This window comes from Cygnus olor, chromosome 13 (genome assembly GCF_009769625.2).
Source record: "Cygnus olor isolate bCygOlo1 chromosome 13, bCygOlo1.pri.v2, whole genome shotgun sequence".
NCBI lineage: Eukaryota > Metazoa > Chordata > Aves > Anseriformes > Anatidae > Cygnus > Cygnus olor.
This window is the reverse complement of record NC_049181.1, coordinates 13,712,030-13,727,691: the sequence shown is the minus strand read 5'-3', so window position 1 is coordinate 13,727,691 and position 15,662 is coordinate 13,712,030. Positions and strand designations below refer to the sequence as shown.

At 44.9% G+C, this 15,662-nt stretch overlaps 1 long non-coding RNA gene across 1 annotated transcript in view; it reads right to left on the bottom strand.

Annotated features, from left to right (window-relative positions):
• Positions 1-15,662, bottom strand: part of LOC121077206 — an 84,869-nt gene that overhangs the window by 28,376 nt on the left and 40,831 nt on the right. The gene's annotated exons all lie outside the window — the stretch shown is intronic.

The following is a 15,662-nucleotide window of genomic DNA, read 5'->3' as shown; positions in this document are numbered from 1 at the left end:
AAAACTTCTGTACACTGAAAATGTCAAAAAGTCACAGCCCGGGACTGATTCATTCCAACTGAAGCACTGAAAAATGATTGAACCTTTTGATTTTGACCTTGAAAGCCTTCTACAACACAAACACTGCCAGGGAAACATTTTTCTTACTTCAAAAGTCAAAACGTGATTATTTCCATGATTTCAAAACAGTTTTTAGTTTAAAAAGCTGCCATTTTCCTTACACACCATCTTGATTTTGAAAAATTTGGCATTCACTAATGCTATTTTTTTCCAAATTTCTTTATCATTCAAATGTTAATAAACCAAATAGCTCACAAGCTTTATTTTTAGTTTGCAGAGATTAAACATCCTTCACATTAACGGCTCTTCTAATGTTTTACTTCATTCATTTCCCTCACTCAGTGAATAGCAGACTTCTCAGAAATCAACACAGCTCGTTAGAAAAAAGACAAAATGCCCATTAAATTATCAAGTGCCTTTCTCATCAGAGCACAGCCATCATTCTCTGCAAAGAAAAACCAGAGATTAATTGACTCCCTAGCAAAAGCAACGTTCAGACAGATGGCACTAAGAAACATCCGACTGGTATTCCTTAAATTGCCATGTTTAAGTGACGGGGACATTTTGGGAAAGCAAGTAGGCAAAGTGTGAGCGGTGTCACTTCAAGACGGGCTGCAGCAGGGACAGCTGTGTCACACCAGCCGCTGTGTACTACTCGTTCATCCGACAACCAAAGATGCTGCAGAAGTAAACTGAACTATAAAACAGGAAAATTAAAAAAAGAAATGCTACTATCAAGTTTTCCAAGTTAAAAGGGCACATGTATAAAGCAAATATCAACACTATTGTCATTAACAGACTTTTGTGGCAGTAAAACCTATTTGCTTCAGTACTTCTGGTTCATCTTCAATATTTCAGTATTTGAGTTCTATACGTAACTGAAGTTTGACTTATGCATTCACATTGCATAAAAAAATAAAAATAAATCCTGAATAATTTTAGGCCTGTGACCTTTGGAAACGTGCAGATAGTGGTGGTCACCTCCAGAACTATTTTCAATAATAAAAAATGGAAGATGTTCCTTTAAGTTACTTTCCTCTTAATAACCTTTTCAGGGCAGGAGTGATCCCAGACCATAAACTATTTAGACTTAGCCTTGCTAGGAAACCAAATGGCAGAACCAGTGCCAGCCACAGAGGAACACGAAGGTTTCAGGATTGCAGGCCGCCATGCCCCTCTTCTGCAGGGCTTCACGGCAGCTGCCGCCACTAGAGCACATCGAACAGCTGGCACGCTGCTTAGGTCTGCCTCACAAAGCAGAGAGAAAATCCTGCAAGGGGGATTTTAAGAGAGTTGGAATCGGTAATGTCTGGCAATGAGACGTGACCACTTCAGCAAGCGCCAGAGCTCTGCTGTGAGGGTGCCAACAAGAGGGGTGCCACATGCTCTGCCCCACAGCAGGGGCACATACCAGCATGGGAGGCAATGCACAAGCTGCTGACATTAAAGAAATCTCCCTCCTTCTCAGGGAATCTGTCCCAGCTGTAGTAAAACACAAGAGTAGGCTAAAGCACTCACACAGAAGACTTATAATGTTCATTTCCTAGCTTTGCCCTACATACAAAGGGTCCATCCACATCAGTAGTCACAGGCACTGGGTTAGAGACAGCAGGGACCTGATATCCAGGTTCCTTTCCTCATCCCAAGCCCCAGGGGGAACAGCTGCCAAACAGTGCTTTTACATTTCCCCTTAAACAGGGGCTCTCCCCGCCTGTGACAGCAGTGAGAAGACCCAGGAGAAGTGCCATCTGTTCCTCTAGATGGGCATCAGCAGCACCAATTGCACCACAGCAGTTGGAGCCCTTAATAAATACACACTATCCAGTTTTCCTAAATACTGGGGCTAGGCCTAAACATGGAATTGCTATTCCAGCAGGATTTATTGATATTTACATTGCACCAACAGCCGGCCTTCAGTAACGAGCATCATACGCTGATCCAACTGTTGGTACAACAGCATTAACCCAGGCCTGAAAGGAACCCTAAGAGCTCTGCTAAAACTTTGCCTTTCCTCCCAAATCTTGCCTAGAAACCACATATCCATGCTGGGGTCTGGTGGCATGGACATTATCAGGTAGGCTGAGGGTGTCACCCCCAGCCACTGTAAAGCTTGGGGCAAGTGGAACATCCCCAATAAGGGACCTGGGTCCCAAAGGCAGGAGCCGTGGGGCTCGCTGTGTGCTCTGACTGCTGAGGGCTGGCTGTTGGCCTTGCTTTGCTGACAGACAGTACCTCGACTGCCTGAAATAAATAACATTTTGTTGCCTAAGCTGAGAACACCGGCACAAGCCCTTCAGATAAGGAAATACCTGCACAGGGGGCTGTTATCAGCATGTTTTTAAGACACTGCAGATTACCAGAGAAAGGGGTGGACTTTAAGTGGAGCTATTTCATTGATTTTAGAGGGCATTGCTGAGCAGGGCTCGCTCCCATCTGACAGGGGCTGAGCAGGGAAGGTTATATGAGCACATGGGGGCTGGGAGGGGGTGCATCCACTCAGCCTGCTCACTAACAGAGCCACCAGATCAGCCTTATTACTGTTTTAGTCAATAAAACCCCAGTGGGTGAAACTACGTGGATGTTTATTACAAATAATATTCGACAGAATGAAATTAGCACATAGATGCTCTTATGTTGGTTAATGAGGTCTGAAATATAACACTATAAATCATCAACAACAGCCATCTGGTGACAGACACATGAAAAGCAAAGCAGGTGATTATAGCACAGCCACATCACTGCAGTGACAACAGTTTAAGATAACAGCCTACCTCCCCACAGCACACCAGGGGGGTAGATTAGGAAAATCAGTTCTCCCTTGCAAGCAGACTTCCTGCTAGGAAGCTGGAGTGAAACACAGGGCTGCTGAAGGGATTGAGCCTTCCACCCCAACCCGATGCAGCCTTATGTGCCCTTGGATCACCATTGGATAAGAAAGGTCTGGTTATGTCATCCCTTCCTCTGACAAAATAAAATGAAGTCAGAGCTGCTGTGTTAGACGGGTCTAGATCTGGGTTTAGTGTCAAGCAACGTCTTTGGGTGTTCCCAGCCCAGGCTAGGTAAACACTGAGGTTGTATTGTTACACAAGTGCCCAAGTTGGTATCAGTGAAAGTAAAGGAAGCCTACAACCTGTCTGAAATTCTGAACAATTGTGAAAAATGCAGTGTTAATGTGTATTTTAATTTGCAGTATTTATTATCCAACAATTCTTCAGTCTCATGATTCCTCACTCTCATGGTGATGAGGCAACCAGGCTTTCCAAACATACATCTATTTTCATCCAAGGTCTATAGTAAAACATAGGACTGAGTAAATGACTTGAGTACAGCAATTTACATTTACTGTCTTGTATTTTTTTTTTTTATTTTGCAAGTAAATCTACCTGGGAGACCACCACAGGTAGCAGGAGATGAGCACAGGGGAGGCATCACAAAATCTGTCGGTATGGATGGATTATAGCTGTGAGCACACACTCTGCAAACAGTTCTCCTAGTAGCTGGGCTCATTTTATGGGCACACATCTCCTGCTTTATTACCCAATTCACAGCCCATTTCAGTGCTGGGTAGAAGTGCCAGGCCTCTGGTTATGAACACAGACATCACCTGGGTGATATGTGCCTGCTCTTACAGCCCTCTCCTCCCAGAGAGCATCCCCATCTCTTGATAGAGCATAAATAATGAGCACCTCCTTACCTGTCTTCTCACTTGAGGAGCAGAATATTCTTCTCTGAAAGCTAGCAGTATATTGAAAACGACTGATATATGACCAAGTGCTGTACAGAAACGATGGCCCTAAGTCTTCTCTTTGCTGCATGACTGCTTCACAGTGTAACAGCCTATGCTCTAAATTATCCTATGATGGGGTTCTAAAATATAAACACATTTATACTTTCTCCTTTTTTGTATTCCACTACAATCTGCTGTACTCCTGTGGTTTTAGCTTCCATTTTAACAATTTTTTTTTTTGTTTTCCCACCTATGCAAATTCACTGCTTATCATTCAGCTCACCTCTGCCATTTCCATGTTTACAACTATCCTCCATCCTTCACCAATGCAAGATTCAGCATGGTGACATTTTTTCCACTATAGCAAGTTACATCTGGAACACGTGAGGTCTCCAAGAACCACCAGGTTACAGCAAAGCCTGAGAATATTCCTCCTACTCAAAAAACTGTGCATTAGACAGCAAATTAAATGTAACCTGTCATACAAGAGGCTTTGTCTGTACTCTTTGAGAGCTTTATGAAGACCAATTTCTTATGTACTCCTCACTGAAATGAATTTTAGATGACTTATATTGATCAGTGACCAAACGGTTCACAAAAAGCCAACCTGAGAACAGGGAAATAGTCCTGGGGATGAGAGGGGAAAGGCAGGAAGCTGCTTTGATCAGCACTAACAGGTAGAAATTTAGAAGCAATTTAGAAGCAACAGCAGCAATTACAGCAACCCTTAGCGATGTTGGCTCTGTAGTTGGCCCTTAGCATACAATTGTTTATCCTATACCAGCAAGAGAAAGCCAGCCAGGCTTTTCACATGAACTGCCACAGGAGAACAAGAAACCTGAGAAGAAAACAAAGTTTGTGACAAATGCAAAGCCACCAGCAAAGAGCAGAACTCCAGGCGTGGATGAGTGGCAGCAGACCAGGCACATTGCTCTTGGCTGGTGTGATGCACCTTGCTTTAGCCAAGGGACTGCTGAAAACAAGGGAAATCAGCATGGGAAGTGTTTGATAAAGGAAGTCTGTATTCTGACAAGTTCATTTTGATAAAACCTGGCCCTCAAAGACTTCTGTGCCATAGAAAGAATCTAGCTTATAATTCTGGGACATGTTTGGACTCCACGTGGCAAAGGCACTGTCAGTACTGGCAGGAAACATCTGTGAGACAGCTGGGCACTAATTCTAAATAGGAGGCACAGAGCGAAGAACAATCTAAGGTTACATTTCTTTTATGTTTAGATCTCAAACTGCCTCGCAACACAAAAAATAGATTTTGCTCAGTTGCCTGCCTGGCTGATAAAACCTCAGCACTTCTAATGGATAAAGCACAGCCCTGGCTTTCCTACTGCAGTCACTGTTCTCTATGGGGTAGCAATATAGCACAAGATTAACCTGCAAGCTTCACTGCAAGTCTGTTAACGCAAATAGCCCACACCTTGTAGTCATCCCACAGACAAGATTACATCTGCAAAGACCTGTAGGACTTGAAATCATTTCCACATCTCATAGTCTACAAACGCAATGTGTTTCTAAGTTAGTCTTGTCACAGAAAGCAAACATACGGTGAAAAGAAATGGCAGCCTGCCCCACTTATTTTTAGAGAACTAAAAAAGGAAAAGCTTTCCTTGACATAAAATTTTGCGGGAAAATTCTGCCCAGTTCCTACAACTGGGATGCTTTCAATGCAAACCATCCTTGTCTGCCAGCGGTCTCCTGTCTGCTGACGAGCAATTGGGAAGTGCCCCCATGTCCCCAGTCCTTACAGCAGCCCATGGCTCATTTCTTTCTGCTGATCTTTCTGCACTTCTGAGTGCCAGCCCCAGCACTGACTACTGCTGCTTTGCAAAAGCCACATCTTGAAGTATTTTGATCATCTGACACCAAAAGGGCCTCCAGACCTGGCAATCCTTGAAGCGACATTGACTGCATCTTCTGGAAGCAAAAAAGCAATTACTCAAAGTGCTCTGACAACAGAACATGGAGGAATATTTAAGGAGTTTTAAAAGCTTATCAGGGATCTCAATTTTGTGACTTGTTTTCAAATTTCCTCCATAAGTCATGCATCAAAAAAAACGCAAATAAACAAGGAAAAATATATTGAAAAGATTATTTCAGTCAGCAGTAAAAACAAAGCAATACAATGGGAGATTAATTTCACCTCAGAGCATGCCGAGCGGTGACATGAATACTCATTTCAGAAGATGCAAAAGGAGTTTGTGCCCCAAAAGATGGTGTGTGATTATGAGCTTAATGGGTTGTTTAACTTGATAAAGTGCCAGATTCTAAATAGAAACTGTGCTTTAAATATTTAGTCATATTTTGAACAATCTCCCATTTTTTCCTTGGCTAAAACCAGATAAAATTGCATTTTTCCTTAAGCCGCCAAGAACTTTGATACAGAAAATAAGCAGGAGGGGGAAGACTTGGTTAAATTTGAACCTGTTTGGGTGCCTTTTGGTCAAAGCAGTACAGTGAAACACTTGCTGACAAATGATGGGATTAGCCAGTGCCTTGTGACTTTGCAATGGCTTACAGAGCCTCAAGTGGATGTGGAGCACCTTTCCTACCCATCGCCATGGAAAACAGCCCAGCTCAGTACCCAGAGCCTAGCAGAGCACCCTGCTGTGACCAGCAGCTTTGGAAAAAGATTTTTTTTTGGCTGGATGTTTTATATCCCGTAGCCCAACGCATGCCTCCAAGCCCAGCCCATTGGAACAGCTCCTCCAGCAGGCACGGGTGCATTTGGCTTTTTGCAGAGTTGGGTCCTTGGCAGCTTGGAACAAATTTTACATTCCAGGGCGTCTGTTTGGATAACAGAAAATGCAAAAACCTTCACACGGCAAGTGATCCCTCTCTGAGCAGCATTATAAGCCTGGCAGACATCCAACTGGCACAGTAGCTGGGAGCAGCAAGCAGGCACCACTTAGCTAGTGATGTGTAAAGGGCACTTCTTAACAAGTGCCGCCTCAAAAACTGTCTTGTGAAGCCTTCCAACTTGGGTTGTACTCATACATCACCGAAATCATCTGCATATAATTGAGGGTAGCTAATAGTCCCAGGCTTCAAATAAATCTGGCATCTCTGCTGCCCACCAGCAGAGGCAGTGTGACACTTCACTTTGCCTGTTCTCCCTTCCCTTTGGCACATATGGCTAGCTGATGGAAACAAATACTCCTCCTTAAGTGACTGCTTTTGCCCCCTTCATTGTTTTAGCCCTCAGAAGCTCCCTGTGTTTGGAGCCAAACATCCCGCTACATTCCCACCCAGAGCTTAAACTTCCCTTAATGACTGCTTTTACAACTCCACTTCCACAAATTCTAGTACCAGGATTTAACACTTTCACTAATACTGGATCAGACTCTGAAGTTGGCTCTCAGATGCACCAGCACTTTATTTTATCACAGAGCATTTGAGCCAAGTGACAGGCACTTCACAGTCCAGTTGGACTTTTCTGTAGGGACCTGGTGGGACAACATCTCTCCCACACTGAGCTTTATGGGCAAAGGGATGACTCCAGATCACAACTCCTCCCCAGAGTGGCTTCCTTAGAGCCCACAATTCCTTCCTCAGACACCAGAGCAGTAACCAGGCCTCCCTACCTAGAGAGTAAACAATTATGCTTGGAGTCCCATGCAGATTTGACTTGCCCCTTGTTGCAGTTTGTAAGCTTAGACCGTCTGCCAATGCTACAGAAAAAATACACACACACAGCACGGCAAACGTGGCTTTTCCTGCAGGAAGATGCAAGGGGAAGGCATCAGTGTGCTTCCTTCCCTCCCTCCCCACAGCCAACCCAGCCTCAGCTCTCCCTCTAACGCCCTTGAAACACGGACGGTCCAGTGGGTGGCACATCTCAGCCATCCGGATGCAGGAGCAAAGGTGGTGGGAGATGGGTTCCTCGGGTTGCCCAGCACCAGGGCTGTTGACTGATGTGTCAGGGCAAAGATTCCTCAGCAGTGAGAGCAAGAGGGGCAAAATCTGCCCCCCCCCTTTTTTTTTTTTGCCACTGTTTCTCTCACTGGGATCTTTTTCACTTCTGTCCTCATTACTTCTGTCCCGAAACCCATTATTTTCTCTTGGCTTCCAGCTACCCTGACAGCAGCCAATTTACCAAATTAAAAACGAAATGTAAACAAAAAGAATGAAAACTAACAGCTAGCAATCTGAACAAGAAGTGTAATGAAGTAACTATATGCAAACAAGCAGCTTGCAGAGCTAGCAGAAATTGAGAGATAGTAATAAAGGATGCAAAAAGAGGAAAAGCAGCATTGGTAACTTTGGTAGGACAGTGCAAAAGCACCCAGCAGGTCCAGGACCCGCACCATCCCTGGGACCTCTCAGCTTATTGGGAGGATTTGATGCTTGCTCCTGCCCACAGCTCAGCTCAAGACTGACTGGTGGTTTTCCCTCTTCACCTGAAAAAATCAGTGATGCTTGAATTTCATTAAAGCACCTGGTTCTGCATAGACATTTGTGGGCTCAACCCCCTAAGTCCTTCTGGCTATCACAGACAGCAAGGTTGTGGCTGTGGTTGTAAAAAGATAAAATACCTACCTACCTTATTGAGCTGGCCTGATCCAGTGTAGCAGGAACACAAGAACTAATTAGAAAGCCTTGTTTTTGCAGACATTCGAGCTCAGGAGCAAAGTTTGGTCTAAGAGCTCATCTTGGGGTGGATTTAGAGCATGGAGGAGGGGGGACATGCAGGGGGTGGCACTGAGGGGACACCCAGACCTGCTGGCACACTCAGCCAGTGCAGAAATCACAGAAGTCACCTGCTGGGCTCAGGAGCTGCCTGCACAGCCCAGTCCCACACAGCACCCCCTCACAGAGCTGTGCTTTCTCCTGGGAGCATATTTTGAGCTTGTTTAGTTAAGTACATCAAAGTGAAAACCAGACAAAAGCATCAAGAAAAGGAAGACAAAATTAGCTAGGATGAAACCTCTCTGATCAGAGTGGTGTTATAAATGCCTAAGAATATTCATTGCCCACCCAAAGAATATTTTCAAAGGAAAGCAGCTAGGCTTTGATGCCTTTGGAGCTCAAGGACTTCTGCTTTTTGCTTGAACTCCTTTCTATTGTGTTTCACATTTTCTTAAGGGAAAACACAAGCACCAGAAAAGCACCCTTATCCTTAAGTGTGCTGCAGCAAAAGAGATGGCTTCATCTCCAACTCACAGCTAAGAAGTGCTTTGCTTTTCAAGAGGTTGAGGTAAACAAAAATTAACAATCAAGGGAATCAAAATGCCCAAAGGCTCTTTACTCAGTGCTGAACAAGTTCTATGAACAACCCCCCCCAAAAACCAAACACCTCAAACTAAACCACAGCTGTAGAATCACAGGTATTCAGGCACTCACACTGCAAGAAGAGGAGACGCAGCAAGGGAAGATGCTGAAGCATACCACCCTGCCCATAAATACCACCCTGCCCACAAAAGCCAAGGACAATGCCCTGCCATGCACCCGTGAAGCACAGGCATGCGGGTGGCTGCACTGGGATTTTCAAGCAAGTTGGGGACAGCAACTCAGGAGGCACTGCACGTACCTGGCCAGAGGCCAGAAGCACAAATATATCAGCAGGAGACAACTGTGCAAACGGTTTGCAAACAAGTTGCTACATAAATCAAAGGCCACAGAAAAGAGTCTTATGTAGGGTGAGAAACCCCATCCGCAGCATTCATGGGTGTCCCATGCCCAGGAGGAACCCAGCTTGGGTTTGTCCCCTATCCACATGCTATTGTCATGTCCCTGATACCTTTTGGTCCCAAATCTCTACCATGGCTGAAGTCTAAAAGCCACTGGCTCCTGCCAGTCCTCAGAAAGCAGCAGATGGGAACTACTGTTCGTGTTGTAGCAAAAAAGGTTACAAAAAAAAGAATGCTACAAAATAAGCCCTTCTTTTATTATCATGCAACACCAGATCTACCTTTGCATCTTCAGTCAACTCAGCTTCCACGCTTCTGCAGCGGTCAGATATCCTTTGATACTCTTTGTGATCAAATGGTCCTCTAAAAGGATGCGCCACACAAAGCCCTTTTAGATAAAGGGGCTTTCAATATCTAGCCTCATAAAAGATATTTGAAATAACTCAAAGTCATTAGCAAACCATTCTCAATCAGCACTTAATGAACAAGAACACAAGAGAACTATTACCACAATTAGCTGCTATAATAATTTCACATTTTCTTTCGCTAAGTGAATGAAAAATAAAGCAGCCACAATTATCTGAGTTATCTGAGGTATTTATGTGGAATCTTGCAGCCCTCACAGGATTACTCAATTGGATGACACGGTGGTTTCATCTAACTGCCCAGGTGACAAGGGAAAGAGGCCCTGGGGGCAGCACCCTGTGCACCTTATAGAGAAGCAGACAAAGAGGGGTTTTCACCTAACACAGGAATCAGAGACTGCTATTTTGGAGGCAGGCTATGGGATCAGGTGTTGCCTTCACCAGCAGCAATAACTCCAGTGAAGTGCCATCAGGGTCAAAAATCCGGTGTCAGCCTGCTCAAGTCTCCATGCAGCAAATAGGTTTCTAAGTGATGGGATCCCAGTCGCATCCTCTGGAGAAGCCCTGGCAGAGAGCTTTCCTTTGACCAGAGCTACCTCTGCAGCAATACCTCCACAAGGTCCAGAGTAAAAGCTTATCACCCAGAGAAAAATGACCAGGTCTTATTTTAACCTGTAAGGTATCCCACAGATTTATAGGCCATCCTTAACTAGTCCCCTGTATGCTTCAACCTCTGGGTTTTTAGAGAGCAATCTGCATCTAGACCCTCATTTCCACCTCCTGCCATTGGCTTTCCATCACCGCCCCCACCAGATTCAAACTCCAGCCACCACCAGCTTCTGGAAACCACCAGAAAGCAGCAGTGCTCTTGCTAGCACCCAGCACAGCACTCTGGCAGTTGCCCTTGCCCCTAAATATGCCTGTGCCTACCTCCCCTTGGCAATTAGCAAGGTGGTGCTGCTGCAGCAAGGAGGGTTTTAAATCCCTCCACTCTTCTGCTCTCCAATGAAGTCCGTAAACCCAATGATCTGGGGCTGTTCGATGGCAGACAGACAGCATATTGAGGCTATTAGCAAGAGTCAGGTAACAACAAACAGCATCCTGCTATGAAATTAAATTGAAATGCAATAAAATCCCCAAACAGGAAAATACGCAGATCAACATGAACTTTGTCACTTTGCTGAATTAAAGCATGTGTAGTGACAGGGCTTGTTTTTCAGAAGAGAAGCAACAGGCTTTTCTGTAAGATGTTGCTGACATCTGGACATAAGCAGTTTTCTTGGGAATTGACAGTGGAAATGCAACAGATCTTCTAGAGGACATTGCTTCCTTTCATTCAACGAGATATCTATATTTTAAGAAAAATCGAAGTTTTAATCAAAGTTCTTATGTTTGTCAAAAGCAGCAATAGTGACAAGTGCTATTTGGTTGCTGGCTCATGCTGAGCCAACCATTTGAATGTTATTCTGGTTGATTAAATTTGCATTGCTAATCACAGAGAAACCATATGCCTCGCACACCTGTAGAATACTTCTCTGGGCTTTGAAAGGTTATTAGCACACCATTATGTTTTGGCAAGAAAGCACTTTTTTTCAGCATGGGCATGAAAAGCACCTGGGGGTGCAGAGGGATGCACAGGTCCTGGCCACTTGTCCTGCCTGCGGCCCCACCACAGCCCTGCAGACAGCAGGCAAGGGGAGGAACCTGCCTGGGCAAACACCCTTCGGTTCCAGCAGCGACGTGAAGTCTCACTTCAGAAAGAAAAACACAGAATGGTTTGTAAAGATAATGTAATTGCTGCTCTATCTGGCTTCAGCTGCCTTTTAAATGGCTTGGCTAAAAATTAGGGGTTTGTTTTTCCTGTTGTCTAATTAAGAATTTTGTCATCACTTGAGATTGCTGAAATTACTGTTTTCTCCTTCAGGTTATATTCCAAAAATTAAACAGACTTCTGCTACTCCCATTAAGACTTTGTAGAGGGATTTTTATCCTGATTAAGGCGTTAAAAATTAATGCCACGCAGACAGTTCCCTTTGGATTGTACAGACTGCAGCTACTGCCTGTCTCCTCCAGGTATTTCAGCCAACACTGCCTGTAATTAACATTACGTGTCTTAGCCACTGCCTTCTTCTCAGGGAGCTTTCAGCAGAGCTGAGCAGGGGCAGCCCAGCCTGCTGTGAAGGCAGGCTCCAACACCAGGCAGAGGGAGCCTTGCCCTCTTTCTGGCACACAGCTTCATTAGTAGTGAGACAAACACTACATGGAGAAAATTCAGCATGCATGGGGCTTTCCAGGCTAAGGCTCCTGCTTTGAGGTCACCTCTCAGCATTCACTGCCACCCCTGTGATATCCGAGCTGAGAAACACCATTTACTTTTTCCAATTAAAAGCTGCTGCCTGGTAAGGGGAAAAAAACATTTCAGGAAGCCTAGCTGAGCTAGCACTGCATGCAACATGCGTGGGCAACAAGGAGGGCATTTGGTCTCAAGATGGGAAATCTCAGCAAGGAAATCCCACAACAGCCACAAGATGTGGGCAAGCACTGCTTCCTCCTGTTATCAACCCCCTCCACCACAGCCTTGCTATTTGAGAATTACAAGCTCCACTTCCCTCTGAATTTCCAAAACTTTACAGGGCTTATGGATAACTCTAAGCACAGCCAGGCACAGCAGTTCCTCGCAGCGATGCCTGAGGAAGAAATGTGAGCTGGCGAGTATTTATTGACAAGCACATGCTCTCCTTATTCCACGGGTATTTGTGGTATTAGACAGACAGAAGGACAGATAAGCCTGAGTCCATTTTTCCCCCCAAACCATGCTGGTAATCCCAACCCAGCAAAAAAACCTCAGACCTGCAGAGCCAGAAACATGGGGGGATCCCAGCAGGACAAACGCTTTTTTGTGCAAACCTTCAGGATGCAGCGACCTGAGGGGCGCATCCAGGCAGCAGCACCCAGAGCAGGGCCAGGGGGGCTCCCTGGGCTCTAAATTTCCCCAGTGTAGTTTTACAAGACAAAGGCTGAAATCAGGCTCAAAGGCAGTGAAAGATGGGCAAGGACTTTAAAATGACTCCCTGCAGAACACCCAGCCAGCTCGCCATGCACCCGCTTAGGGGAACAAAGCAACGCCTCCCCGGCCACAGTGTACCCTAAGCTCAAGGGCACACGAAGTTTCAGCACGCAGATCTCTGCTCTCCATTCTCTAAACGAGGAAGGACCTTGAAAGCGCTGTTTAAATTTAATTTATAGACAGGAAACCCAAAGTTTCCTAAAAGAGTACATCAATAAATTAGCATCAGTTTTTGCTGCCTTGTCAAGGATTAGCTGTTTTAATCCACTTCAAGCATGAATTGGGAATTGGAAAATAGTGCTGAGATATTAATAGCAAGTAGTTCAGTGTGTGCCCTTAATTGCTTAAATTTAAAGGGCTGGTAGGAGTTTTCATGCAGAGTGGATAAGAAGCTGAGTAGATAGAATAAAAATGCTTTAATGGTATAACATACCTAAAACTTTCTGGCTACAAAGCCCAATTTTCCAGAGGAGGCTGGCTATTGTGTCTCTCTGCCATGATTAATAAAAAGGAATCAATATTTTAATTTAAAAGGTGGATCTTAAGCAGACCTCCTCAAGTGACATGAAAATAGTTGTCTGCACCCATGCAATGCACCCTGTTTTGTGGAAACAGGGATTTAAGCCTAGATTGTAATTACTTGTATATGCTGCATGTGCTGTTAATGCTGTTAACGCATAACATATCTGCATGACTTGTGGGACGTAACATAAAGTGAAAACCCACACGTAAATCAATGTAAAGGCAGGGAGGTGGTTTGTCCAGGGCTAAGGAACTGGCTAAGGAACTAAGGAAGGCTCACATCTCTAATCTGTAGAGACCTTCTACTGCAGATGAGTCCTGTGGGCTCCCTGCAGCCCTGTTCTCCCAAGGTAATACGGGGCTATAGAGCCGCCATAGCCTAGTCCAGAGGTAGTTGCAAAGACAAGTGCTTCCCAGATTTGGGAATATTCAGCTATAAGTTCTGAAGAAAGTGATGAAAAAGTCAAATAAAATCCCCACCTGCAGGTTTTCATCCTCAAGAGCCACACAAGAACGAAGCGTGTGCTCTGGAATAGCCCCCAGGTCTTTTACAATCCTGGAATCATTTGCAGTATCGTTCTCCTGTGCCATATCATACCATTCTCTCTGTGCCATCTTAAGCAGACCTACCTACACACACAGGGGCTGGGGATAAGCTTTCAAGCCTGTATTAATTCACATTTTCCCTGTGGTTGAACAGCGAACAACACGGAGCCAAGACCCAGAGATCTGCCTGAGATCTGCTAAATCTCTGCTGCTGGTTGCTATCTCCAACCATTCCCCTCATCTTTCCATAAGCAGCTGGGAAGGAGGCCAAGGATGCCACCCCTGAACCATCAGAAGTTGACTCTCAGGCCCTGTGAGACAAAGTTTTGGGCTCATCCCATGTAGCAGGTGCTCACACCCCTTTGCACACTCACACCCTCCCTTCGGATGTGATACCTGTGCATGCAGAGGCCTCCAGACAGGGTGCAATGCTTCTGGAAGCAGCAGAACAGGTGGGGATAAAGTAGGTCAGATGCACCGAAGGGCTTTTAAACTGATTGTCAGTGCTTCAGGGAGCAAATTAACATACCTCAAGCTCTTTGGAGAACACCCACAAGGCCTGTTCCCTAGCACAGCCCCATATATCATCAATTTAATGGGCATTAATGGGCTGGTGCCTTCAGAGCATTTCATCAGCACAGACATTTGCCCTTTGACAAACCACTTTGATCATTTATGCTACTAATTATTTTTAATTCAGAAAATGTCACATGAATTGTTTGAAATGCGCTGTGAGAAGAGCTATGGTATTGTTGATTATCTCCCCTCAACTTCTGTAAAACAGCTGGCACAAATTTGGTCCAGGCATGTAAAAAAGGAAATGCAATTAATATAAATTGAGCTGTAAGTTAGTCCCCTTTCTCCTCCCAGATAACAGTAGATGACATTAGGATAAGTAGCACAAAGAAGCTCAGACAAGACTGCAATAGTACAGTCATAAATCACAATGTCTTGACATAACCTCATTTACAACACACTCCTCATCCCCACGGCCCTTGCCATCACACAGGAAAATGCAGAGATGCTCCAAAATCAAGGACAGATTGCAGAACCAAAGCAAGGAGAGCAGAGACCATGCTCATCAACAGTTGTTTTCCAGTGGCAGGAAACAGCCCTCTTTTTTGTAGGCAGAACGACAACAGTAGAAGTCTCATCGTGTCACGCAGTCACTCTGCATTACATTTATAATCCCGTCTGTCCAAATTTTTCAGCAGTTCAGTGCACTCCTCCTTTATAAAGAGCTGCTTTAGCTTACCTTTAGCAAAAGGAGTAGGCTGACAAAAAACAAAGGCAAACCTAAAAGTCTCGGATCAACCAAAACTAATAGCACAGGTACCAAGAGGACTTCATTTGATGCAAAATCAGTTTGAGGGTTTTGATTTCAGCAAGAATAAAAAGCCTCAGCGTGACTCTGGGCAATTCAGCCACCTATAAGTAATAATCATAGCCAATTATTAACATAACTCTGCTCACACCCTTTGTCAGAGAAGGAGGCAGGGCAGAGGACTGCCCCTTGCTTATGACTTCTATTAACCTGCTTTTACCCAGCCCAGCAGAGTGTTTGGGCTCACAGCTGGAAGCATGGCATGAAGATCACATAGGACAAGCTCTCAAGGGATGAATTTTAGCTGGGTCTCCTGAAGACATGCCTTTCAGAGCACAGCAGGAGATGTGGGGCTCGTTGGATTCGCTGGGATGTGCAGGACTGCTGACTTGTCCCAGAAGCAACCAGA